The 27,950-nt window shown below is 41.9% G+C and overlaps 1 protein-coding gene across 1 annotated transcript in view; it reads right to left on the minus strand.

Annotated features, from left to right (window-relative positions):
- Positions 1–27,950, minus strand: part of LOC308077321 (E3 ubiquitin-protein ligase RNF152-like) — a 76,137-nt gene that overhangs the window by 2,725 nt on the left and 45,462 nt on the right.

A 27,950-nucleotide genomic window follows, 5' to 3' on the forward strand; every position in this document is an offset into this window, starting at 1 on the left:
TCCATTTGTACGCTCTCAGAGTTAAATGAACACTGAGACATTTTCTCAGAGTTATAGACCCATAAGGGTCCATTTGGCCCTGGACCAGACATTGAGAAACAGTGATTTACAGTGTAAACTGGACAAGCTGAACCATAACAGACAGGCTGTAACAAAAAAAATAGCTATGAGGCCTAGCGTGGACATCTTGGACTTGGCCCCTACAGGCTACCATCATATCATGTCATATCATAATGTATTGTATTAAGCACTATTAAGTGATGGTAAAATATAAAGATTAGCTATAAACAACCATAATAGCATAACGTAATTTCTTCCTCAGGGGGGGGGGGGGTATTGTACACATTATACACCACACATCCCCCAGGCGTATTGACAGCGTTCCACCGGGGCTGCCTGTACACACCCAGTTAACCCAAACCCACAGGGGGTTCACATTGCCCCGGGCAATCAGCGACCCCCAGTTAACCCTTTCAATCCGGGGGAACGCATCTGTGTCATTTTTTAGGTTTCTTTGGCTATTAAAAAATTGCAGATCTACAAGCGTGCCGCGCTATGAGCTTGTAGATAACTGTCAAATGTCTCAACAAATGGCTTAATTTTTCTGAAAAAACTATTGTTGCTATGTCAGTGGTGCTCAAACTTTTTCTTGTCAAGGACCCCCAAAATTATGTTCTTGGCAGCCGATCCCCATCAAAATATGTCGTTCCTGGGACCCCCCCCCCCCCAGAAGCAAAGATTTGAGTTAAACATTTTGTTTAAAAAAAATATATATATATTCAAAGATTTGCACAAAATGTTCAAGATTTTTCAAAAATAGCAGATCTACAAGCTCGTACGAGCTTGTAGATCTGCTATTTTTGAATAGATAATGGGTAAAAGATGCTTTCCCGGTCTAACTGGGTTAAACAGAGAGGCACTTGTCATGCACGGTGCGAGGATGAACCCACACATTATTATGTAGAGAGCCATCCATCGCCCACATGCTATAGACCAACTGCTAGGATCACATGGTGATGGTTCTACTGTGATCATCATGGTTATTAGTCAGAATTATTTACTTTTCATTTTGGACAGTTTCCAACCCGACAGCGACGATATGAAGGAAAATATAATGCCTGGGGTTAAAAAAGAACACAGAACTCTCTGACAGAAATGATACATTTTAAAAGCATGGGAATTGTGTGAAGAGTGTTCAAGGGACTACCATTAATTTGAACTTTTCCTTCATTTTTGTGTGTTTTTGGTCTCCCCTACCTCTCTTCTATCCCAAAAAACACCCCAGTTTGAACACTCAGGCTTTCACAGCATATCTGGGGTTTTCTGTAAATTGGTCTCAAAACAGACCAAACTGATTTTCACCCGAACTTGACGTCGCGTTCGGTACAATCCCTCCCGTTTTGAACAAAAAAAAATGAACAAAAAATCTAATTTTCTTTATTTTTTAATTTTTTACTTTTTCCACACAGAACCAGGAGATAACATGCATACAAAATGGCTCAATAGCGCCCCGTGCCAAACAGGACAATCTGGTATTGCAGGTGAAAGTGCTTTATAAGCCAGAGAGAAGTTAGTTGAAATGAGTATATCTGAGGCTTGATTTAGGCTCAAACCTTTTGAAAAATGTTTGAGGGACATAAACAATATGATATTAAATATATATATATTTTAATTCATGGTATAGATCACCTGGGGGAATGGTTTAACAACAGTGGTCTTTTTGTAACTTTTTAGCTGCAGTTGAACACAGCTCAACTTGGATTGTAGCTTTGTTAATTTGTGAAAAAGGTGGAAAAAGTACTCAAATATTTTACTTAAGTAAAAGTACCAATACTGTGATGTGGAAATACTCTGTTACAAGTAAACGTTCGGAATTAAAAATGTACTTCAGTAAAAGTACAAAAGTATTGGTATCAAAATGTACTTAAAGTATCAAAAGTAAGAGTACTCATTACGCAGAATGTATAAAATTCATAGAAATCCTTTGAAAATAGCAGATCTACAAGCTTGTGAGCTTGTTGATCGGCTATTTTCAAATGGCCGAAATGTAAATAGGTCTGAAGTGTATGTTTTGTAAGGGTTAGGTAAAGTAAAAATATGTCAAAATTGTACTTGATTTTGTAGCAGCTACAAACATCACACGCAAACATATTTATCCACTCCCATGTCAATAAGAGTACTGAAGGCTAAGGAAAATATCCCTTTAAGGTACATTTTGAACAGATAAAACAAAGTGATCGATCATGCGATTAATCGTGATTAATTTTTTTTTATCGTTTGACATGCAGCACTAGTTGTTTGATGACACTCTTGTCCATTTGGTTACATTTGTACACGCTCAGGTTTACAAATGGATAAATGATTTTACTGTGTATTTGTAGCTTCACCTCTCTATGACCTCGAGACAGTGTGCTACATTAATTTCCACACTTTAGAGTTATCATCATCAACCCCCGGGAAAGAAACGTCCTCCCTGGCTAGGTGTCACACACACACACACACACACCTCTGACCTAGTTCCTTAACACACCCGCACACGAGCACACGAGCACACACACACACACACACACACACACACACACACACACACACACACACACACACACACACACACACACACACACACACACACACACACACACACACACACACACACACACAGAACCATGACAAATGCAGAACAAATCCGAGTGATTCCACATTGGAAGAGAAACTTAAAAGGGAGACTACTTGATGGATGGATGGAGAGAGAAAGAGAGAGACAGAGAGAGAGACAGAGAGAGAGATGCAAAGAGAAAAACGGAGGGGAAAAAGATAATTTATGATGGGGGGGGGCGACGACACAGACAGATACAGACCCTGGAGTTTTACCAAATCCCCTTTTTCTCAAAGATAAGGCTTAGCTTTGATCTGACATAAATGCTTTGTGACTCAATAGTCCACTTACCCCCCTCCTCTCTCTCTCTCTCTCTCTCTCTCTCTATCTCTCTCTCTCAAATCCCCCTCTTCTCTTCCTCTCTACCTCTTTCCTAACTGTTCTCCATCCTCTACTCCCCCCCCCCCCTTCTTCCTCCTCCTGTGTGACAGAGATCTACATGTCGGTCCGTCTCCAGATCCATACAAATGTTATCCATGAAATAAATAAAAAAAAACACACAAAAAAAGTCCCCCTTTGCTTAACACATTCAATCCGGGAAAATAGCAGATCTACACGCTTGTGAGCTTGTAGATCGCCTATTTTCAAATGAACGCATCTCTGTCATTCTAGATTTCTTTGGCTATTCAAAAACAGCTCAAGCTCGTAGTGCGGCACCGAGTGCCCCACTATGAGCTTGTAGATCTGCTATTTTTGAAAAATCATGAACATTTGTGCAAATATTTGAATTTTTCTTTTTTTTAAGCGGACATTTGTAACTCAAATCTTTGCTTCTGGGGGGCTCCCTGGAACTAATTATTTTACAAATGTTCACTTTAAAAATTATATTCCAAGATTTGCAAAAATGTATATTCCAAGATTTGCAAAAACCTTTTCAAATGAAAGTGAGTCTGAAAAGGTGGGTTTCGAGGGAGGCTTTGAACACGGCAAGGGTGGGGGCGGCTTTGATGTGAGGTGGGAGTGGGTTTCCTGTCACCCCATGGTGCGTTTGTTTGTTTGTTAGCATGCACTCTATGTAGCATCCTGGGATGAATGATGGTCTGCCGCTCAACTAATGAGTCATACAGGGGGGGAAAAGAGCGGTGCCCTTGGGGTGTACAAACATGAACAAAAAACTAAATCCTTTTCCATTCATGCAAACATATAGTAACACTTTCAAGGTGCCTTCACCACTCTTCTCACAACTATGTCCAACATAAAACTTACGGATTGTACGTACTGTAGCTTTAATGTGAATTCAACAGTGGTGGAAAAAGTACTCAAATGTTTGACTTAAGTAAACGTATCAATACTGCAATGTAGAAGTACTCTGTTACAAGTGAAAGTCCGGAATTCAAAATGTACTTGAGTAAAAGCACAAAAGTATTGGTATCAAACTGTACTTAAAAATGAAAATACTAAAATGTTTGAAAATAGCAGGTCTATAAGCTCACGTCGCGATGCGTTGTGAGCTTGTAGATCGGCTATTTTCAAATAGCCTAGGTATAAAATAGGGCTAAAGTGGTTAATGCATGTTTTATAATGTAATAATTCAAATCTGCAAAGTAACTACAGTAGTAACTACAGTTTTCAAATAATTGTAGTTGAGTAACAGTACAATATTTGCCTCCTGTGGAGTAAAAGTAAAAGTATAGGCAATTGGAAGTACTCCAGTAAAGTAAAAGTACCTCAAAATTATACTCAAGTACAGTACTTGAGTAAATGTACTTAGTTACTTTACACCACTGGAATTCGACAATATCTCGTACTTTCCTCATCCTTCATGGAACGAAGAAGGTCTGAAAAATGGAACAACAGCCTCCTTCCTACCAGACTCTTCCATCTCTGTGGGTTTCAGCGGAGATGCTCCCAAAACCGAGACAGGTGTAGCGAGGTCACAAAGGGCCGCGCGGCATGCTAACACAACACCGCCAACTAAACAATGTGATTTATCGGTTCCACCTGAGCCATAACCGGGGCGACACCGTTTTTCCGCGAGGAAGCTCAATTTGTGACCCATTTTCCCCTCACACCATGAGACCGAGACAGATGCGCGTGAAACACATGAACAAAAAAAAACTAAACCGCCTCCCAAAGCTCTGGAGATGCATCACAAAAACAGCTTTCTGTAGCCAGACAGGGGGGAGCAGAGAAAACGTGGCCAAAGTAACACCTCTAAAATTGGAAGTTGTCCCGTACAGAGGGCCCCCGCGCCGAATTCACAGAGAAGCACATGGTTTGCTTTGGATGGCCAACATTTAACCCATTAAGACCTGAAGCCGATTTCTACAAAATGTCTTCTAAATCCCAACAGTTTTCTGAAAAACCTGTTGCTATATCAGTGGTGCTCAAACATTTTCATGTGAAGGACCCCCAAAATGACATGTATTTGAACTCGGACCCCCATCTAAAATATGTTGTTCCAGGGACCCCCCAGAAGCAAAGATTTGAGTTAAAAATGTTCGCTTTAAAAGAATATAAATATATTAATTTGCACACATTTTCTCGATTTTTCAAAAATAGCAGATATACAAGCTCGTAGCGCGGCACTCGGTGCCGCGCTATGAGCTTGTATATCTGCTATTTTTGAATAGCCAAAGTGTAAAATAATGCTTTTTAGCTCAAATGAAAAAGTGACACAGATGCTTCTTCCGATATCCTATAACAAGAAAGCAGTGGTGGAAAGTAACTGAGTACATTTTACTTAAGTACTGTACTTAAAGGTAGGGTAAGTGATGTTAAAACAAAAAGTATTTTTTTTAAAGGTTAAATCACTATATTCTGATAGTAATCATTGCTGTAGAGTGTTTGTTCAGTAACAGGAGTCTCCCCGTCTCTCCAGCTCTTTAATAAACAGAAAATACATTTTTCGGTAGGTGTCAAAATCTCAGCCAATCAGGAGAAAGTACACATTTTTAAGCTTAATTTGTATAGTGTTCCAGTTCCAATTTTGCCTGCTCATTTCTTAGTGTCATCACTTCCAATTTCACATGTTTAATCTGTATCCTGATTGAGTTCTCTGTCCTGATTGAATACAATTGGAAATGAAACTGAAACTGAAACGAAAATGCATTTTCTGTTTTATAAAGAGCTGGAGAGACAAGGAGACTCCTTTTACTGAACAAACACTCTATAGCAATGAGTACTATCAGAATATAGAGCTACTTAACACTTATTTTAACCAAAGCAAATCACTTACCCTACCTTTAAGTACAATGTTGAAGTATTTGCACTTTACTGGGGTATTTCCAATTCCCAATACTTTTACTTCTACTCCACTATACATCTCGGATCCAAATATTGTACTTTTACTCCACTACATTTATTTGAAAACTTGAAAACAAGCTCACAATGCGTCGCGATGGGACGCATTGTGAGCTTGTAGATCTGCTATTTTCAAAAGAGTTTTATACATTTTGAAAACTTGAAAACGGGACATTTCTGCATAATGAGCACTTTCTACTTTTGGTACATTTTGATACCAATACTTTTGTACTTTTACTCAAGTAAATTTAGAATTCCGGACTTCTACTTGTAACAGAGTATTTATACATTGCAGTATTGATACTTTTACTTAAGTAAAACATTTGAGTACTTTTTCCACCACTGCCTGCCCTGTAGCAAGAAAGAGAGGGAGCTTGATGCATATAATCAGCTAGCTTTCCTACTGTCTGTCTCTCCTATGCTCTCTCCCTCTCAGCTCTCCTACTGTATGTCTCTCCTACACTGTGTCCCCAAATCACATCACTGTCTGTTTAACACACACATTCACACAAACACATGTTCATGCACACACACACGCACACACACACAGTCTCCGCAGGCCTCAACACACAGTCTGCCAAGAAAACAGCATTCAAAAATAACCTGTACAGTGACAACATGCACACACACACACACAACGATAGGACAACTTCAGCCAACTCCAACTATACTAAAGTACCAACAAAATAAATAATCCACACACACACACACACCCCCACCCCCACACACCCCCACACACACACACACACACACACACACACACACACACACACACACACACACACACACACACACACACACACACACACACACACACTCTTCAAACTTTACATACTGTACAAAACAAACCACATAATAAGTCGTTGATGTCGGGTGGAATGTCCAAAACTATTACTTTTCGAAAACAGCTAAAATAGCACATCTACAAGCTCGATCTTGAGGTGTGTGTGTGTGGGGGGGGGGGGGGGTAGCAAAAATAGCCAATTTGGCTATCTACAAGCTCACAATGTGCCTTAACGCGACCCGTTGTGAGCTTGTAGATCAGCTATTTTTGGCGAAGAAGAGATTTAGTGTCGACAGGAAAAAAAAGCGGTCCAGGTACAGAGCTAACTCAGGTCCAGTTTACTGAGTCTATAGAGCAGTGGTTTTCAACCCTTCTCAAGCCAAGGACCCATACATTTATATACATTTGGCCGCGGACCCCCCATCTGAAAATGTTTCGTGCCAGGGACCCCCAGAAGCAAAGATTTTTGTTAAAAATGTTTGCTTTAAAAAATATACATATTCAAACACATTTTCAAGATTTTCCAAAAATAGCAGATATACAAGCTCATAGTGCGGCACCGAGTGCCGCACTATGAGCTTGTAGATCTGCTATTTTTTAATAGCCAAAGCTACAGTAAGTGGTTAAAATGATTGTGACGCGATGTTAACTAGTTTTGCTGCATGGGACCCCCTGGTAACCCCCCAACGACCACTGGTGGTCCCCGGACCACTGGTTGGGAACCACTGGTCTAGAGGGCTTAACTCAGTGGCTCTCACTGTGGGGGTCCAGGGGCCTCCGGGGACCCTTGAGGAGTGGTTCTCAAGGGGTCCCCAGCTAAATTATTGATAGTTAGGATTAGGAACCAAATGGACCCTTACAGGTCTGTAACTCTGAGAGTTATGGGGGTCCGTTGCCTGAGTGCATACCAAAGCGCGGGGGTCCTTAAAAAACGCTTGAGAACCACTGGCTGAAGTGGTTAAAAAAGCCCCTTTCCACATGCAGAGCATCCAGGCTTCCATGCATGTGTATGAGGCATTAACCATTTAAGACCTGGAACACGTCTGTGTAATTTTTTGATTTGAGCTAAAAAGTATTATTTTACACTTTGGCTATTCAAAAATAGCAGATATACAAGCTCATAGTACACTGAGTGTACTATGAGCTTGTAGATCTGCTATTTTTGAAAAATCGTGAAAATGTGTGCAAATCTTTGAATATATATTCTTTTAAGGGGAACATTTGTAACTCAAATCTTTGCTTCTGGGGGTCCCTAGAACAAAATATTTTGAGATGGGGGTTGGCGGCCAAATACATATAATTTTGTGGGTCCTTGACATGAAAAATATTGAGCACCACTGATATAGAAACATACGTTTTTCAGAATACTGTTGGGATTTAAGAGACATGTAGAATCGGCTTCAGGTCTTAATGGGTTAACATGCACATGTGTGCACTGTTAACATGGACGCCGCGCTGCTCAAACTGCTGCATTTGCATGCAGTCGGCTTCACTCGCCCACCTACTGTAGAGAGAGAGAGAGAGAGCGCGCTTGGGAGGCAACATCTGCGCATTTAACACTGAAGCCACGCACGCACGCACAAGCGTGTGTGTGCGTACGAGCCTGTCCGCACAAATGTGTGTGTGCGTGCTGTATGGGTCATAGACTATCCGAGTACAGTACGTGTGTGTGTGCGGAGTGTGTGTGTGTGCGTGTGTGTGCATGCAGTGGGAGACTATAGGGCAAACCCTTGGCTGGGCGGCCAATTGTCTTTTCTTTTTTTTTACGGTGTGTAGTCAAGCCTGTGTGTTAATCCAGCGCTCATCAATTAGTGTAAATTGCACTCCATTTTTCATACATGGGGAGTTAAAGTGCGCCAGCTGAACGGGGAGCACGGCGCGTTCGCCCTTGAGGATGGATGGAGTGTGTCCAGCACAAGAAAGGAGTATGTGCACGTGTGCGCGTGCGTGTGTGCGTGCCTGCGCGAGTGTGTGCGTGTATATCTACATTATCTCATGCAAGTAATTGATTATTGTATCCGAGTCTCTGTGTGTGTGTTTCTTTTCTCCATGCCTGTGTGTGTGTGTGTGTGTGTGTGTGTGTGTGTGTGTGTGTGTGTGTGTGTGTGTGTGTGTGTGTGTGTGTGTGTGTGTGTGTGTGTGTGTGTGTGTGTGTGCGTCCAGCACAGATGGAAGTCTTGATAGAGCCCTGTGTGCACCAGACCGCTCCAGGACACATTATGGCAATTTGCAGCCTGCAGAGCCAGCGCCCATCATCAGCAGTGAGGAGCGCCGCCAGGCCTTCTATACAGGTTCAAACCCCACGGGGATACGGGCACAGCACTGCCACACTAACGGCTTATTTGTGCTCGTGCGGTGAAAATAGCCCATCCACAAGCTCGCTTTCTTTTTCTCCCCAATTTAGTGGTTATCCCAATTGATTCCTCCCGGAGGTGGAACTCAGATGTTTTACTTCAGTAAAAGTATCAATACTGCAATGTACTTTGTTACAAGTAAAAGTCCAGAATTATAAATTTACTTGAGTAAAAGCACAAAAGTAATTGGTGTCAAAATGTACTTAAAGTACCAGAAGTAGAAAGTACTCATTATGCAGAAGGTCCCATTTCAGAAGTTTTCAAATGTGAAAAATGTATAAAAAATCTTTTGAAAATAGCCGATCCACGCATTGTGAGCTTGTAGATCGGCTATTTTCAAATAGCTGAAATATATATAGGGCTGAAGTGGTTAATGTATCTTTTGTAATAATAAATGATGATAATAAAGTAACTACTAACTAGTAACTAAAGTTGTCAAATAATTGTAGTGGAGTAAAAGTACAACATTTGCCTCTGAGATGTAGTGGAGTAGAAGTAAAAGTACTGAAAATTTGAAACACTCCAGTAAAGTAAAAAAATACCTCAAGTACAGTACTTGAGTAAATGTACTTAGTTACTTTCCACTTCACACACATTTCTGTGTGTTGTCACTGCTGTTGCATCGTACTCGCTCACACATGCCAGTGAGGAACCCCCACCGGGAGGAACGTAGAGCCTTTTGTCCTGCTCCTCCCGCCCCTTAACACTCCCTGCTGACAAGATAGGAATATACGTGCAGTGACAAAATATCACCCTACCTGCCCGGCAGCTTCTCTTCTCGCCCCAAACAGGGGCTAATTGTGTTCGTATAGACCAGGGTTCCCCAATTACTTTTCCCCAAGGGCCAAATTATGTCTCGGGTACCAAGCCGAGGGCATTGTGCCCGCGCGCAATATTTTTTGTTTTTTATTCTTTTTTTTGGTCGGTGAAACCGCCCCTATATGTGAGGTTTGGATATTTGCACACCAAATCCTGCGCTGTGATTGGCCACAAATGTACCCCCCTAACCCTGCACCGTGATTGGCCAATCACAGTCTATTCAGGACTATGATTGGCTAGGGAAACATGACACATGTGCATAGCCCTATAAATAGGACCATAACTTTAAAAAAAACATAAATTTGTTTTTTTTAAGTTATGGTTTCTTCCATCACTTCTTCCATCACTTCTTCCATCACTTCTTCCATCACTGTGATGACCACTGTGACCACACCGCCCACTTCACACTGGGTGTGATTTTTTCTCTAATCGAGCTAATTTGACACTGTTATTTTAGGCCTGGGATTCTTAAATCCTGTGTTGAGGGTCACACAAGGAAAAAAATGCACTCTGGAAACAAAATAAGTCTGCTTGAAAAGTAATACAGATTAACAGCAGCCAGTTGTACATACTGAAAATCAAAATAAGTCCAGAATCAACAATTTACTTACAGATGTGTTTGTTAGTCTGCTTGGGAGTAATACAGATATATATATTTTTTTAATTGAAAAAAAAAATAAAATATATATATATATATTTTTATGACAGGAGTCGTCGCAGGCCGGGCAGTTGCCTCTCGCGGGCCGCAAATGGCCCGCGGGCCACCTATTGGGGAACCCTGGTATAGACGCTCGAACAAAGCTGGATGCACCGCAGTGGATTCAAACCCCCTCCCTAGACTCTGTGGCGGTGGGCAGCTACTTTACCACTGCGCCACCCATAGCGCCCAGGTCAGCTATTTTCCGCGCAGCTAAGAATGAATCAGCCCTTAAAATTCACCCAGCCCCTCCCCTCCTCCACCCCTGGGACACCACAGGAGCAGATGGAGAGAGAGAGAGAAAGTCCATTATGTGTTCCTCCACTCCCCCAGGTGGAAACGTGCGTGCGCAAGGGTGCGTCTCATTCAGCAAAGCCAATATTTGAGCTTCGCTACTCTTAACCCACTCAAGCCGGTGAACGCATCTGTCATTTTTAGATGTTTTAGCTGTAACCATTATTTTTATGCTTTGGGTATTCAAAAATAGCAGATATACAAGCTCTATGAGCTTGTAGATCTGCTATTTTTTGAAAAATCTTAAACATTTTTTTTAACTCAAATCTTTGCTTCTGGAGATTTTACAAATGTCTTCTAAATCCTAACAGTTTTTTGAAAAAAAATTGCTATAATATCAGTGGTTCTCAAACTTTTGTCATGTCAAAGACCCCCAAAATTATATGTATTTGTACGCGGACCCGCCCCCCCCCCCTTAGAATCTTAGATTTTAGTTCAAATGTATACATATATTCAAAGATTTGCGCACATTTTCACGATTTTTCTAAAAAATATAGCATGCTATTAAAAATGCTATTTTTGAATAGCCAAAGAAATCTTAAAATGACAGAGATGCGTCCCCGCCGGATTGATTGGGTTAAAACAAAATCCCACCTGAGAAGAGGAGATACGTGAGGAGGGGGACTAGAGAGATAAGATGGCAGCGCTGATGGAGTTGGCTGCTGTGCGTGTTGCCTGCCATCAAACAGTCTATCAGACACTTCTCTTCTCCATTGGTTTGCGTTATTGGCTCATGCTGCAGTTGTCCTATCCTATAGGAACGCCTTGGTAGAATAGCGTCGGATACAGGTCCAGTTGGGCACCAGGTATTTCTGGGCACCAGCGCTGTATATGTAATGTAATGTATATGTATGTAATGTATATGTACTGTATGTATGTTGTGTTGTCACATAGTTGGGGGGAAATGGCGGTAACATAATCTGGCATAACGCTTTTATGTATCTATTTTTCATTTCCAAAATAAATGATATTAAAAAAAAGGAAAAAACGCAGCCCCACATACGCCCATTTATATATGTCACCAGAACCAAGGATGTGTGTGTTTTTTTTAATCTAACATAGTTCAAATGGAGTTTGAAGTTGCAATGACTTTATATACTGCAGGAAGGGGGTGTGTCTGATAAAGATGAATACCAAATATCTAAATATTGAAATAAAGAAACTTAAAAAACTGTCTGGGGTAGGCCTACACACGAAACCCAGAGTAGACGTAAATAAATACTGAGAATAGCAGATCGACAAGCGCACAACGCGATGCAACGCATCACGTTGTGGGCTTGTCGATCTGCTATTTTCAGCGAAAGCTTTCCCCACAATAACAAAAAAAAACAGAAAAGACACTAGTTTTGATCCCTGAGGGACTCCGGTTACCCATATGGGGTTTAAGTGGTTAAAGTGAAATACCCCTTTAACTGTTGCACCCATAAATAGTATTGTGAATAAAAAACATTGCGTGAATGTGTGTGAGTGTGTGTGTGCGTGCGTGCATCCGCGCGTGTGTGTGTGCATGCATACGTGTGCACACATACACATCCATGTCCAACCACCCCAGTCTAGTTCAGTGCCTGTGGTTCTTACACAAACATGCCGTCATGCAAAAAGCCCCTGCGGGTGCAAAGCCGGAGCTATCAGAGTCAAACGCTCTCATCAGTGGAACAACTTTGCTTTGTTGATGAAAAGAGGTGTCTGGAGACTGGGGAACTGTGCAGTTAAAAAAAAAAAAGGCAGATGAAAGGTTTTTATTTCATCAGCTGGAGGCCCCCAATCTCCCATTGGCAGTTTTCAAACAGATGAACTAGTAGCTCTGAGACGAAGGCGGGAGCTTGAAGCTTTCGGCAGACGACTTCAAACGGGTTGACGAGTTTAGAGAGGAAGAGTTTGGTGACAGGGCTACAGACATGGGTGAACTGTCATGTGATAAAACACTTCAAAGAGCCAGAGCCCCCTGAATAGAAAACAGTTACTACCAATACGAAAAAGAAACCACACCAGTCTTCCAAAAAAAAAAATCTTCACAAACTATATTTAATATAGTTTGTGAAGAAATATTACAGCATACAAGCATCTCAAATACAAATTTAAATAAAAACATCAAACGCAACTGGATTATTGTTCAGAGTAACATTTCTCCAACCACAGAACCACCTGTGTTCTCATGCAGACATTTCGTTTTTTTAAACAGACATTTCGTTTTTTTGCCAACTGCAACACCACACATGTTTCTTATAGACTGGAGTGGCCCTGCAGTTGTTTTATATGTTCAGTATGATGAACAAAAAGAAGACAAAAAAGACATGAACATCAAAATGCCAGTCATACAAATAATGAATGTTGATTACGTTGAGGGATGACATTATGGGGACCACAAAGGTACATTTGTTTAGTTTTTTTCCTGAGGGCAGCATGTGTTTTGAATCGTTTTCAATGAGAGTCTATCCTGCACTGCGTGTTCACATCTGCCGTTTTTATCTGGTCACAGAGAGTTGGAATTTACTTAAAACTTTGGGCATTTGAGCATTTTAGAGGAGTGACTTGCGTTTTCAGCTGAGGAAAAAATGCCTTGGTGGACACAACCCCTAAAAGTATTTACACGCCAGGGGTGTGATGAATACACAATACAAAATATAATTTTGCATCAACCTACTCATTTATTTGATGCCTCATTCATACAGGTTGATGCCTTTACTTGCAGTGAAAAACCGACCTAGTTCTGATTAAAGATCGCAGAGTAATGTTCACGTTCCGTGTTGATGTACTCATGACACAAGTTCGAAAAACTATATTTTCGAGTGAATTGATCGCACAAAAAGCCCTCGTTTAAGGACCTTAATACGCTGAAAGTCATGATGATGGTGAAAAGTACAGTAGAGGCTACCTCCTAAAACATGACGGTCAACATCTTGAGCCCTACTGTATATACAGTACTTCATCATACAACAATAACGAAAATAGCCAATCTAAATGCTGTATTTAATCCGGTTACATGTTTTTAAGACATTGCGCAAGAGTTGCGCCCGTAGAGATAACATTACTGATTCCCCTACTGGTCAAATGTTGAATTGCATCTTCTAATGCAAAATATTATGGAACCGGCTGAGGACAGAGGCGAATTAAATACTTTTTTCAACTCGTTGGATAGCTTTTATTGTGCGCTAGAACTTAAAACATCTGAGAGCATGGCAGAAAACCTTTACTTTTTGGATACCATGTGCAGAAAGGGGTAAGAAACATGTAAAGTGGAAAATGTGCGACAATGTCCTGCTAAAACGGCACCGAGAAACGAGGAAACTCATCTCGGAGATATACAGCGGAGGGAGAGGTTCCTTAGGGGCTATATTTAACTATTATTGCTGGTACAAGAAAACCTGGGAATCCTGCTGCTACACCTGTCTATACAGGACAGAACGACACAGCAGGGTGCAGTCTCCCGCCCCTCCTCTCTAGTCTGGGATTATTAACACATCGGTGGGCAACACAGCAGGAGTTGGTATGTGTGTGTGCATGTGTGTGTGTGTGTGTGTGTGTGTGTGTGTGTGTGTGTGTGTGTGTGTGTGTGTGTGTGTGTGTGTGTGTGTGTGTGTGTGTGTGTGTGTGTGTGTGTTGAAGCACAGTGGTGAAACCCTCTCTACTTCACTCCATGTGGTTGTGTTCAGACTGCCTGCTCTTTAATGGACATTCGTCAGGTCTTCATCACACCTCATCCTCCTCCTCCCCTCTTAGGGGAATTGATTACGTATTTGCCCGCGGAAAACCCATCTGAAAAGCTATTGTGCACAGAGGCCTACAGAAGAGAAGATTTCTGTCAAATATTTGCGAAATTATTCCAAAGCATTAAAAAGTTCACCTTCGCGCCACTCGGGTGGCGCCGTGGTAAAGTCCCTGCCCAGTGCCCACCGCCACAGAGTTTGTGGGTTCGAATCCACCGTGGTGCATCCGGCCTTGTCGGGCGTCTATAGAGTACAGAAGTCCTGACGTCACTCGTTCATCCCCAGGTTCGTAAAGTAATTTCGCTATGGAGAATAACATTGGGTCATCATAGAATCGTCTCATATAAGAATTGTGGTCCAAAAATAAACAAACTGTCTCTGCAATATTGTCAGGGAGGAGGTTCTGTATCGTTTATGATAGTTAGTCACTTATATTTGATACAGTCTGTTTCTGGTGAAAATTTAACTAATTCGGCGGAAGTAACATTAGCGTTTTCTCACCGTCAGTTGATGCTTCATATCCATAAGAGTAAAACCGCTGGGGTCATTTCTTTTTTTTTTGGAACACAGTTCTTATTTGACGCGATATTAAATACGTCTATGGGGATTCAGAATGGGGGTGGAAAACCGCGAACCAGGTAGACAAACCTAGGATGTGTAAATTACGTCAGACTTCTGTGCTCTATACGAACACAATTGGCCCGTGTTCAGGGGGAGGTAAGCCGGGAGGGGAGGGCGATATATAGGCTCTATGCACAGCAGCCATGTTGGAAGGAAATTGGGCCTCTTCCTTACTTCCTCCACAGGTGTTACGAATGATACTAATGAAGGCTCCGTTCCATTTCGTGTAGCACAGTGGCTCTCACACATTAAAATTTCAACGACCCCCATAAAACTCTTGAGAGTTATGGGGTAACTCTCAGAGTTACACATCCGTAAGGGGCCATTTGGAAACCCCTCAAAGAACCCTGAGGGTCCCTGGAAACAAATTTGAGACCCACTGGTGTAGCAGAGTGTTTCCAGTGAGCCAGCATGCGCAATATCAGCACCCTGACTCTGTTTGACCAGAATGGAACAGAGCCTTCATTAGTATCACTGGCAACACCTGTGTGAATGTCATTGCATGTATACTCCTACGGGCTGGGGCGGCACCCTGTCAGCGGGGAGGTGTTGGGCACTCCCCGCTCCCGGTGGGGGGCTCCTCACTGGCAGTAGGATACAACAGCAGTAGCCTCGGAAACCCAGGCTTTTTTTTTTTTACAAAAGAAAAAAAGCCTGGGGGAGCAATGCAGGAACGATGGTCTTAGGACCTTGTTATCTCCTAACCAATCAGAGTGCAGAGGGGCGTCGCTCTAAATTTGGTGACGTCAGCGTGCTCCGTGCACAGGCTGGGGGGGGGGGGGAGGGGGGGAGGGGAGGCGGGGACATAGATTGGTGAAGCAATGGGAAGCCCCGCACGAATCCGGGCGGCTGGGTTTGGATCCGCCCTTCAAGACCATCGATTGGGCTCGTTGTCTCAGTCTGCAACAGCAGTGACAACACAGAAATGTGTGTGGGGAGGAATCAATTGGCATAACAACTAAATTGGGGAGGAAAAAGGGGGGAAAAAAGAAAAAGAAGCTATTGCAAAATGATCTGTCAAACGTTCCGTTATCAGACGCCATCCCCTCTACCTCCAACACATGTCAGAGGCTTCACATGTAAACACTGGCTGCTTTAAAATGCAAACTGGAGGCACAAACATTATTATTCTAGCTTTGGGTTGACGGAGGGTGAGCTGTTGCCAGGAGATAGGAAGCCGAGCAGTATCTGTCGCACACACACACACACACACACACACACACACACACACACGCACACGCGCACGCGCGCACACACACGCACACAACATGCTTTTGACAAAGTTTAAAATGGCAGCATAGCAATACATATCTCACGGACAGAGAAGGTATATTGGAGGTGTACTGGGTGCAATGTTTTATACAGTAACTCCTCTGTATTTGTACATTTACATTGTAGACATTCAGCTGATGGGGTAAATACTGAAGAGCTATAAATAGCAGCCAATTTGTAAGACCTCCAAGTAGGGCTGAGCAATTAACCGGAAATATATTTAAACCAATATTTAGAACCAATAACCGACTGATAACCAAATAATTAAGAAGCAAGGTTTGTTTTACGGGTAGACACGCAAAAATTTGATAAATGTTTTATAATTGACAAAATCACTTAATCCTGTATTATACTTTGTTGTACAATGGTGGCATACAAAAATAGTCAAATTAGCAGATCTTCAAGCTCAGTTTTGAGCTTGTATATAGATCTGCTATTGTCCCTATTTAGTTTTTAAATAATTGTTTGTTCATTTAAATCGTAATCAAGGCAAAAGTTTGAAATAATCGTGATTTGAAGTCGTATCGCCTAGTCCTGCCTCCAATCACAAGTCAGAGTTGAACCATTTGGACCCCTATTCCGAGGCGAACATTCACCAGAAAATAAAAGATCTATAAGCTCACAGCGCGTCTCTGTGACGCCGCGTTATGAGCTTGTAAATTGACTATTTTCGGCGAAGAGATTTGGTGTAGAGGGAGAAAAGTAGGGGGCCTAGTAGTATAGACCCCTGGGGGACTCCGGTCAAATGTATTTACATTTCTTTATTTAACCTTTATTTAACCAGTAAAAAAAACACATTGAGACTGAAGTCTCTTTTACGAGTGTGAACTGGCCAAGAGAAGAGGCAAATAAATGTTACACAGCTCTGCCAGTAACCACAAATACAGGACAATAACAATGACAGACATATAACATCCGTAAAAAACAATACCCACTACCTAGGAAGCTCAAGGAAAAACAGCACAATACAATCTAAAGAGTGACCAATATAAAACTCAAGAGCAACAACATTTGCTACACATCAAACCAGGAGCACTGTCTGGGAAGTGTGCCCATGGCAATCATTTTAAAACTCACTAGAGGGATCACAAAAGCCAATTTGAGTCTGGTCTGCAGGTCATTCCACGACCAGGGCCTAAAATACGCAAGGCTTTTTTTTTTCCCAGCCTCAGATTGTGTTGGGGGTCCGACAAGCATTTGATCTGAGATTGAGAGAGTTTTGGACTAGTTCAAATTTAGAAAAAACGTAAGATGGGAGATTACCGAGATTAGCTTTGTAGATGAGAGTATACCAGTCTTGTAGCAACCTGCGAGATGTTAAGGAAGACGAACCCACTAAGGAGTACGTGAATTGGTAATAAACCTCAGTGCAGCATGAAAGAGGGGTTCAAGTTTGCCCAGTGTTGAGGAACAGGCAAAGCGATAGATAGACAGTATCGCCATAGTCGAGCTGCGACAGAAAGAGGCCTGTGACCAGCTTTTTTTAGAGAGGCAGGGGAAAAAACAGGACTTCATTCTATAAAAGAAGCTCAGCGTGAATTTGAGCTTCTTTGCCAAATAATCAATGTGGTGTTTGAAATGTAACTTGTTGTCCAATCAATAAAGTGTAGAGTTTTAGTTTCTGACAAAATGGCAAATACTCTATATCGATTGTCTATTATTGTATCCGCCAGGCCGAAAGGCATAGCCGAGACTTTGTTTTGCACCCGTCGGTCTGTCGGTCCGACGGTCTGTCCCGTCCGTCCGTGTCCTTCTGTCTGTGAACACCCAATCTCCGGCACCGTCGGCTTGATTGCAGCGAAACTGGGCACACACTACCTGTGCAGAACCTCTAGCAGAACCTCTGTCCCAAATTTTTCACATGGGCCTGTTATAGCGCCACCAGGAGGCCGTTTTTTTGACAGTACTGTTTTTTTGACAGTACTCCTACAGATTTTGTGCAAACATCACCCAAATCGGTACACAGTATCTCTATAGTCATTAAACAAAACTGGTCTTTCAGATTTTTCATATTCCATCCTGATTGGCTAAGATTGGCTTCCAAAGTTTGCAGGATTGGTCCCTTTTGAACAAAATGCCTCAAATCATGAACACAAGTACTGCAGCTGCCCAGACTGATTGGGGATGCGGTCCCCCCTTAATGTCAATGGACGGGACTTGATTGAAAGGCTTGGTTGTCTGTCCTCCTTGAATGCGCTATTGACCAGAGTGTCCTGAAGGTCATGTATGGACGATTGGTGCCGTTAGAATAATGGTTGCCTGTGTCTGTGATGCCTTTGTAAGTTTTTCTTTGATGTGTCTGATGATGTTGAATGTGTGATGCAATTTAAATTTTTAGTTTTTGTCTGTTTTTGTTTGTTATGTTTGTATGTAGGTATGTCCATATAATGTGATTACAGAATGTATAAACAAAAAAAATTAATAAATCATGAACACAGCGTGCGATTTTCGTGAAATCTTGCACGCACGTTCCCAGTAGGCCGAGGAAGAAACGGCATTTGAAAATGTTCAAATCAGCCTCACGGTGGCGCTATAACAGGCCGATTCGTGTTTTTACCTATAACTGCAGCGATCTGTGTAAAACTTTGTATGTGCACTCCCTAGAGGCCAAGGACAAACCTTTGCCCTGCATTTTTCACATCTGCCTTTTATAGCGCCACCAGGAGGCCGACTTATCTAAAACACATTACTCCTTCAGATTCTATCCAAATTTCACGCAAATCGGTACACATGATCTCTTTAGTTATGTGATCAAGACGGATTTGTTTGATTTTTCATATTCCATCCTGATTAGCTAACATTCACATCTAAAGTTTGCACGAGAGGCCCATTTTGAACAGAATGCTGCAAATAATGAACGCAAATCATGAAGTACCTCAAAATTATACTCGAGTACAGTACTTGAGTAAATATACTGAGTTAATTTCCACCACTGCCACAGATCAAACTCAACAAAGAACACTATGCCCAGATTACAAAGAGGCAACAGTGAGCCAAGAGCAGCTTCAAAGACACCCATCAATGAGGGATCAATGAAACGGCTCCATGGATTGGGGAGGTAATTATCAATCAATACCGCCTCTTAAGCAGAGAGTGGATTATGGTCGACCCGTTTCTGGATGTAAGAAAATCATGTAAAATACACTCCCAAAGCCCGTCACCGTTTGCTTGAAGATAAACACTAAGTGGTTTTTTTTACTGTCTTTTGAAAACGTTGTGGGGATATTTTTTTGTGCATTAAATCCATCTTACAAGAAACTTTTCCAATAACAAAAAGCCCTAATCCTTGGAGAATAAACCAATTAAAAAACCTCCAATCACTGCCTTTAAACAACAGATACTAGAAGACATTATGGAACAGATGTGTGTTGGTCCCAGGAAGGACAGAAAAGACATTCAGGATTATATTAAAAAATTGCAGTCAACCGAGATCCACAACAATGTACAAACGATGAATGAAAGATACATCCTAGGATGCTCTGAGATGGCTCTGTACTTTTCCCTCTACACCAAATCTCTTCAAGTGGTTAACCAATTCAATCCGGGAACACAAATATGTCATTTTACATTTCTTTGGCTATTCAAAAATAGCAGATATATAAGCTCATAGCACGGCACTCTTGGTGCTGCGCTGTGAGCTTGTAGATCTGTTATTTTGGAAAAAAAAACGACAAAATGTGTGTAAATCTTTACAAATGTCTTCTAAATCCTAGCAGTTTTCTGAAAAACGTATGTTGCTGTAATATCAGGTTCTCAAACTTTTTCCATGTCAAGGACCCCCAAAATGTTATGTATTTGGCCGCCGACCCCATCAAAATATGTTGTTCCAGGGACCCCCCCCAGAAGAAAAGATTTGAGTCAAAAATGTTGTTTAAAAAAATATGTCTTCAAAGATTTGCACAAATGTTCAAGATTTTTCAAAAGAAGCTTGTTTATCTGCGACTTTTGCATAACCAAAATATAAAATATGGATAAAGTGGTTACACAGGCACGTTCCCGGTTTGAATGGGTTAAATAAAAAAATATGCTCCCTCATGCCCCGTGCATGAGCTGCAAAAAAGAACCTGTCTTCCAATGGATCCAATTTGTAGTTATTATTTAGACACACACTCTTGTTAATACTTTGCATTGGTTGAATATTTATAAAAACCCACAGACACTCTTAACCCCTTTCACCTGTAAAATAGCCGATCTACAAGCTCACAACACGTTACGATGCGACGCGCTGTGAGCTTGCACATCGGCTATTTTCGCATATTTTCTGCCACACTATTGTATGACAAAGTAGGGCAATAAATGTATGAAAAACAAAAACATATGGTGGAATATGGAGATACAAGGTTTCTTCCTGACAGCGACGATATGCAGCCCATCTGTCTCTAATAGGTCTCGTGTGACACTCATGTCTGGGGTTTTTTAGGTCTACAGTATGTGTGTAAAAAAAACAGAGCTCTTTTATACACATACAGTACTGTAGGCGAAACAGGCAGAATAGAATTCCCCTATGGGGATTAATGAAGGTTCAATTATTATTAATTATGATGGAAACTCCCCAGAGGGTTCTGCATACAGTAAAAAAAAAAGGAAGAAGGCCGAACTCAAAAAACGTAATGGTTAGTGAAACGAGATGAGTGCATTCAGCCAACTTCAATGTCACTAGTTTTTTTGGGGTATGAGTTTTGTAGGTCATTCGAAACCAGGGGTCGGCAAAGTAAGTTTTTGGCTTCGGGCCTTTTCTAAGCCATTAGAAGTCAGGCCAGAACAGAACCAATGGCTAATTTAAGAATTGGAACACGCGAAGGACAGACCACCTTACACACATTACTACTATACTGTAAAGGTTAATAAATAAAGATGTGTGTCGTACGTGCTTATACTGATAAAACTGCATGTAAGGCCATTGGAGGACATTTTGGTTTCTCAGACAGTAAAAATAATATATAATAACATTTTCAACACAGTCTCCTTTTTGAGCGCTTACATTATTAAAAGGTCTCTTCTGGGATACAGACAGAAACAGTGTACTTGAGAAACACGGTTGGGTTGTTTGTTTTGTTTTGTTTTTAACAAACAACAAGTTTTTCGTCCAAAAGTCCAAAAGTTTGATCCTCAAGTGGAAAGCTGACAGTGAAAACAGAACATTCAAACAACAATGGAAACTATAAATCATCCTACAGTACCTGCCTGGTTTCATAAATGCAAAGACGCTGTGTGGTTCAGCATCTACCTATTGAGTCTACTATGAGGGGTTCAGCATCTAGGTGTTCAGCATCTAACTTATTGATTCTACTATGAGGGGTTCAGCATCTAACTATTGATTCTACTATGAGGGGTTCAGCATCTACCTATTGATTCTACTATGAGGGGTTCAGCATCTACCTATTGATTCTACTATGAGGGGTTCAGCATCTACCTATTGATTCTACTATGAGGGGTTCAGCATCTAACTATTGATTCTACTATGAGGGGTTCAGCATCTACCTATTGATTCTACTATGAGGGGTTCAGCATCTACCTATTGATTCTACTATGAGGGGTTCAGCATCTACCTATTGATTCTACTATGAGGGGTTCAGCATCTGCCTATTGATTCTACTATGAGGGGTTCAGCATCTAACTTATTGATTCTACTATGAGGGGTTCAGCATCTAACTATTGATTCTACTATGAGGGGTTCAGCATCTACCTATTGATTCTACTATGAGGGGTTCAGCATCTACCTATTCATTCTACTATGAGGGGTTCAGCATCTACCTATTCATTCTACTATGAGGGGTTCAGCATCTAACTATTGATTCTACTATGAGGGGTTCAGCATCTAACTATTGATTCTACTATGAGGGGTTCAGCATCTAACTATTGATTCTACTATGAGGGGTTCAGCATCTAACTATTGATTCTACTATGAGGGGTTCAGCATCTAACTATTGATTCTACTATGAGGGGTTCAGCATCTAACTATTCATTCTACTATGAGGGGTTCAGCATCTAACTATTGATTCTACTATGAGGGGTTCAGCATCTAACTATTGATTCTACTATGAGGGGTTCAGCATCTAACTACTGATTCTACTATGAGGGGTTCAGCATCTAACTTATTGATTCTACTATGAGGGGTTCAGCACCTACCTATTGATTCTACTATGAGGGGTTCAGCATCTACCTATTGATTCTACTATGAGGGGTTCAGCATCTACCTATTCATTCTACTATGAGGGGTTCAGCATCTACCTATTCATTCTACTATGAGGGGTTCAGCATCTAACTATTGATTCTACTATGAGGGGTTCAGCATCTAACTATTGATTCTACTATGAGGGGTTCAGCATCTAACTATTGATTCTACTATGAGGGGTTCAGCATCTAACTATTGATTCTACTATGAGGGGTTCAGCATCTAACTATTGATTCTACTATGAGGGGTTCAGCACCTAACTACTGATTCTACTATGAGGGGTTCAGCATCTAACTACTGATTCTACTATGAGGGGTTCAGCATCTAACTACTGATTCTACTATGAGGGGTTCAGCATCTAACTATTGATTCTACTATGAGGGGTTCAGCATCTAACTATTGATTCTACTATGAGGGGTTCAGCATCTAACTATTCATTCTACTATGAGGGGTTCAGCATCTAACTACTGATTCTACTATGAGGGGTTCAGCATCTAACTATTCATTCTACTATGAGGGGTTCAGCATCTAACTATTCATTCTACTATGAGGGGTTCAGCATCTAACTACTGATTCTACTATGAGGGGTTCAGCATCTAACTATTCATTCTACTATGAGGGGTTCAGCATCTAACTATTCATTCTACTATGAGGGGTTCAGCATCTAACTATTGATTCTACTATGAGGGGTTCAGCACCAAAATGCTCCCCGCTCCCTGATTCATGATGGTCTGTGCCTGTCATTCACTGTCAACATGGATAAAAGTATAAGCTTATAATAATTTTTTATTTTTGTTATTTTTTTTTAAACCTTGAAAATGTTGTTTTCATAGTGATACGAATAAATAAAATGTGAAAGTATACTACATTGGTTCCATTGATCCAAGCCTGAACACAATCGATAGACTGATCATTAAAATAAAAATAAAACGGCCCACCCATCCGACAACTTAAACACGGCAGCCAAACAAACGGCATGGCGTGTTAAGTGGTTCGGACGGGTGGGAGGAGGGACTGTCAGACGTCGTAAATTATTGACTAAAGAACTTGACGATTTGACACCGTGTGTCAAAGGAGGTGAATATTTCACAGAGATGGATGTCGGGCGGGCACCTTTGGTCACGTCTGGCCGTTTGAGAACACAAAACCCCAAAACGGATCGATGGGCTGATTGACGGGGCTTCCCGCCCGCGGTCCCAGGGGCCCCCCCCCGCAGACAGCTGCTCTCTGACAACACGGAGATAAACCTGTCCAGATAGATGCACGCAGCTGCTGCTCCACTACGGCGGCTGGATTAGCATTACAGAGGGGTTTCAGTGTGAAGAGCTGTGTTTCGCTAGGCTTCATGCACACAGGTGACTGACTGGACCGCTCCGTGTGTCTACCTACCGCAGTGCTTTCTCAAACGTTTTTCATTTCAAGAAGGACCCCGCGGTTTGGTAAACATTAGGGCCAGTGGTTTTCAACCTTTTTCATATCAAGGTCCATTATTCATTAGGCATTTGAGACACGAACCAGCGTTTTGATGAGATTTAGACTCTCAGACCCAAGACTTTGAATATTTCTGTTATCGTTGGATACGATTATGTCCACAATTCCATGCTGTAGGAGAGATAACGGCAAATTCTGTAGACTTCTTGTAAATTTAAGTAATGCAGATGTTAAACAATAATTTAACTCTTGAGAGCGTAAAATGAAACCAAATGGACCTGTGAGGGTCCATTTGGTTTCATTTTACGCTCTCAAGAGTTAAAGGGAAAGACCACTCATTTTCAACATTGTTTTTAATACACCTTAGAGCTGTTGTGTGGAAATAAGACATAGTTATTAAATAGTATTAAAGACATAGTTCAATGTTGAAAATTAGTGGTCTTCCCCTTTAAACATCTAATATGGGTCCATTTGGTTACCAACTCTCCATCATCTTGCTGGGGACCACCTGGAACCCCCTCAAGGACCACGGGTGGTCCCCGGACCACTGGTTGAGAACCACTGCATTAGGCCATGGAGCCCTCAGATAACTCTGAGTGTAAACAGGTGGAACCAAATATAGACCTTCCTCCGCAAGGGTCCTATACTCCTACGGGCTGGCCTGGCACCTGTCAGCGGGGAGTGTTGGGCGGGAGGAGTAAGGATAAAGCCTCTCTGCGTGCTCACGGCGGGGGTTCCTCACTGGCAGCCAGGTGTGTCAGTCGGATACAACAGCAGCAGTGACAAAACACAGAAATGTGCGTGGGGAGGAATTAGTTGGCATGACGACCAACATGGGGAGAAAAAGGGTAAAAGCGCCCCCAAAAAAATGTAAAAATAAAACCACGTCCAGGAGAGACCGTGGGCAATGAATTCCTACTTTAACCCATTAAGACCTGGGACGCATCTGTGATTTGAGCTAAAACGCATTATTTTACACTTTGGCTATTCAAAAATATCAGATATACAAGCTCATAGCGCGGCACCGAGTGCCGCGCTACGAGCTTGTAGATCTGATATTTTTGAAAAATCGAGAAAATGTGTGCAAATTAATATATTTATATTCTTTTAAAGCGAACATTTTTAACCCAAATCTTTGCTTCTGGGGGTCCCTGGAACAAAATATTTTGAGATGGGGGTCCGTGGCCAAATACATATATATTATATAAATATATATATTTTGGGGGTCCTTGACATGAAAATGTTTGAGAATCACTGATATAGAAACATACGTTTTTCAGAAAACTGTTAGGATTTAGAAGACATTAATAAGAATCGGCCTCAGGTCTTAATGGGTTAAAAAAAAAACAGCATAAATTTTTTCCCTTTCAATCATCCTCCCACATTTTTTAAAAATAAATAAATAAATGAATGAATAAATAAAACCACCCTCGGTGCCTGGATGCTGCCAAATCAACAGTCTTTGATACGGCTAACATGCCTGCTCTCTGTGCTGGCACCCACCAGCGATCTGTTGCTTGGTACAGCTGGGCTCTTTGTGAAGCTTCCAACAAACAGTGTTATATGACAACACCACGGCAAACATCAAAGACGCACACAGAGAGAATTAATCAGTTATTTAGTTCACTTCTTTTACACAGTATAGTTAGTTCAGTTATTTTATAGTTAGGTTCTGTTCTTTTATAAAGTAGTCATTTCAGTGCATGTGTGCGCATGCACACATGCACATGCATGTGTGCGCACGCATGTGCGTGTGTGCATTAGGGCATTAACGAATAGTGATTTATGGTATTCGAATTATTCGACCCTAAAGTATTCGAATAGTCGATTATTCAGTTTGATTATAATTTTTTTTTTTTTTTTTTTTTTAATGGCATTGATGACTTGACTCAAGGAATGCGAGTTAACGTCACACCAGAGCTCACAGCTGCGTGTCTGCTCTAGAAAAAAAAAATCTTAAAAAAAAAAGAAAAGAAAAAGTTTTTTTTTTTTTTTTTGAATAATCGAATAGTGGTTTGATAGTCGAATAGTCGGTTTGATATTCGAATATTCGAATATTCGAATATTCGACTATTCTGTGAATGCCCTAGTGTGCATGCGCACACATGCACACGCACACGCACACACGCACACATGTGTCGTCGTGGACACTGGATAGTAACCATAGACTGTAACCCATGAAAAGATATATTCTCCCCCTATCGGTTCACAACTCGGACGGCGCTGATTCGACTAGCAGACCTTCGGCCGGTCAGCGCGGGCACTCGCGCCTGGTGGCGCGAGGGCGCGCCTCCTCGGCCTCAAGCTCTGCTGAGTCGGGGAGGCATGGACAATAACTATTATCACGCGTGAGTGTGAACGCGTGTTCAGCGTTCCCCTAGCGTAGCTTCCTGGTTGCTATGTGGGGGGGAACAACAAAAGCCAGGTCGGCCTCGCATCAAAGCCCCGCCTCGCACCTCCTCCTCCTCCTCCTCCTCCTTGCGCCGCCTCGTATCAAGCCCCACTTCGCTCCTCCTCCTCCTCCTCGCGCCGCCTCGTATCAAAGCCCCGCCTCGCGCCTCCTCCTCCTCCTCCTCCTCCTCGCGTAAAAAACCCTGTCTCGAACCCGCCTCGCGCCGAAGCCCCGCGCCTGAAAGCGAGCGCTCCTTTTTCAATTTCCCTGGAATGCCAATTTCCCTGTGACATATATATAGACATCAGGGATCTCAATATATGGGCATAAAAGTGACAACAAGGATAGACATAATGTCTACAACAGGTGCAACAAAAGAGACATCAACATGAAACTCCTACGCTGTATCGCTACGCTGTGTGTATCATTGAGTTATTCTCAAACACTACCAAACAGAACAACCTGTCTTCTATATGCAGCAGACCTTAAAGCCACGTTGACCTTTGATAGAACCTTCAAGTTGTATTACTGTAGCTACCTGGCCATAAATATACTAGTCCAAATAATATTGCTTCGTGATCAAGGAGGTAGTGATTCCATTCACTTTCATTGTATGGAGAAACGGGTCTGAAATCACAGAAAGAGTTGTGTGTGTGTGTGCGAGCTTGTGTTTAGCATATTAGCTGTTGTTTGTCAGTGTCAATGTCTCAGTGGTGAGCATTCTGGGGGCAAATGAGGCCAGCCTACACACACACACACACACACACACACACACACACACACACACACACACACACACACACACACACACACACACACACACACACACACACACACACACACACACACACACACACACACACACACACACACACACACACACACACACACACACACACACACACACACACACACACACACACAAATAGAACTACATCAATCTATGTTCTACATAGTGTCGAGAGTGGGTTGCAGGAGACAGAGAGAAATAGAGAGAGGGCGAGAGAGTGAGGGGGAGAGAGAGAGAGGGGGGAGAAGAGCGAGGACGGGGGGGGGTAAAAGAGCAGTTGAGATTGAGAGCGAGACTGGGATAAACAGAGGATGTTGAAGTTAGAGAAATGGGGAGAAGAAACAGATAGAGAGACAACAGAGAAAGAGACAAAGAGAAAAATAGAGACACAGAGAAAAAGAGACAGGCAAAGCTAGAGAGAGAGAGAGAGAGGGGGGGGGGGCAGTGAGAAAATGAGAGCCATCTAGCTGATTTCCTTTGTTCATCTTTGACAACCAGATACCCCAATTTAACATTTTCAAGATTCTTCGAAAATGGCCGATCTACAAGCTCACATTGCATCCTTGGCGCAAAATTCAATGCTACTAGACATCCCTGCAACAGTGCAAACTTACTATATAGCCTTGTGGAAACCTTGGCCACAATTAGATGTCCTCTACCTGTCAGAAAGGACAACTACCTCCTCCATCAAACACTTAAGTTGTTTGACACACAG

The sequence above is a fragment of the Gymnoscopelus braueri genome, assembly GCF_963280865.1.
Source record: "Gymnoscopelus braueri genome assembly, chromosome: 21".
Lineage (NCBI taxonomy): Eukaryota > Metazoa > Chordata > Actinopteri > Myctophiformes > Myctophidae > Gymnoscopelus > Gymnoscopelus braueri.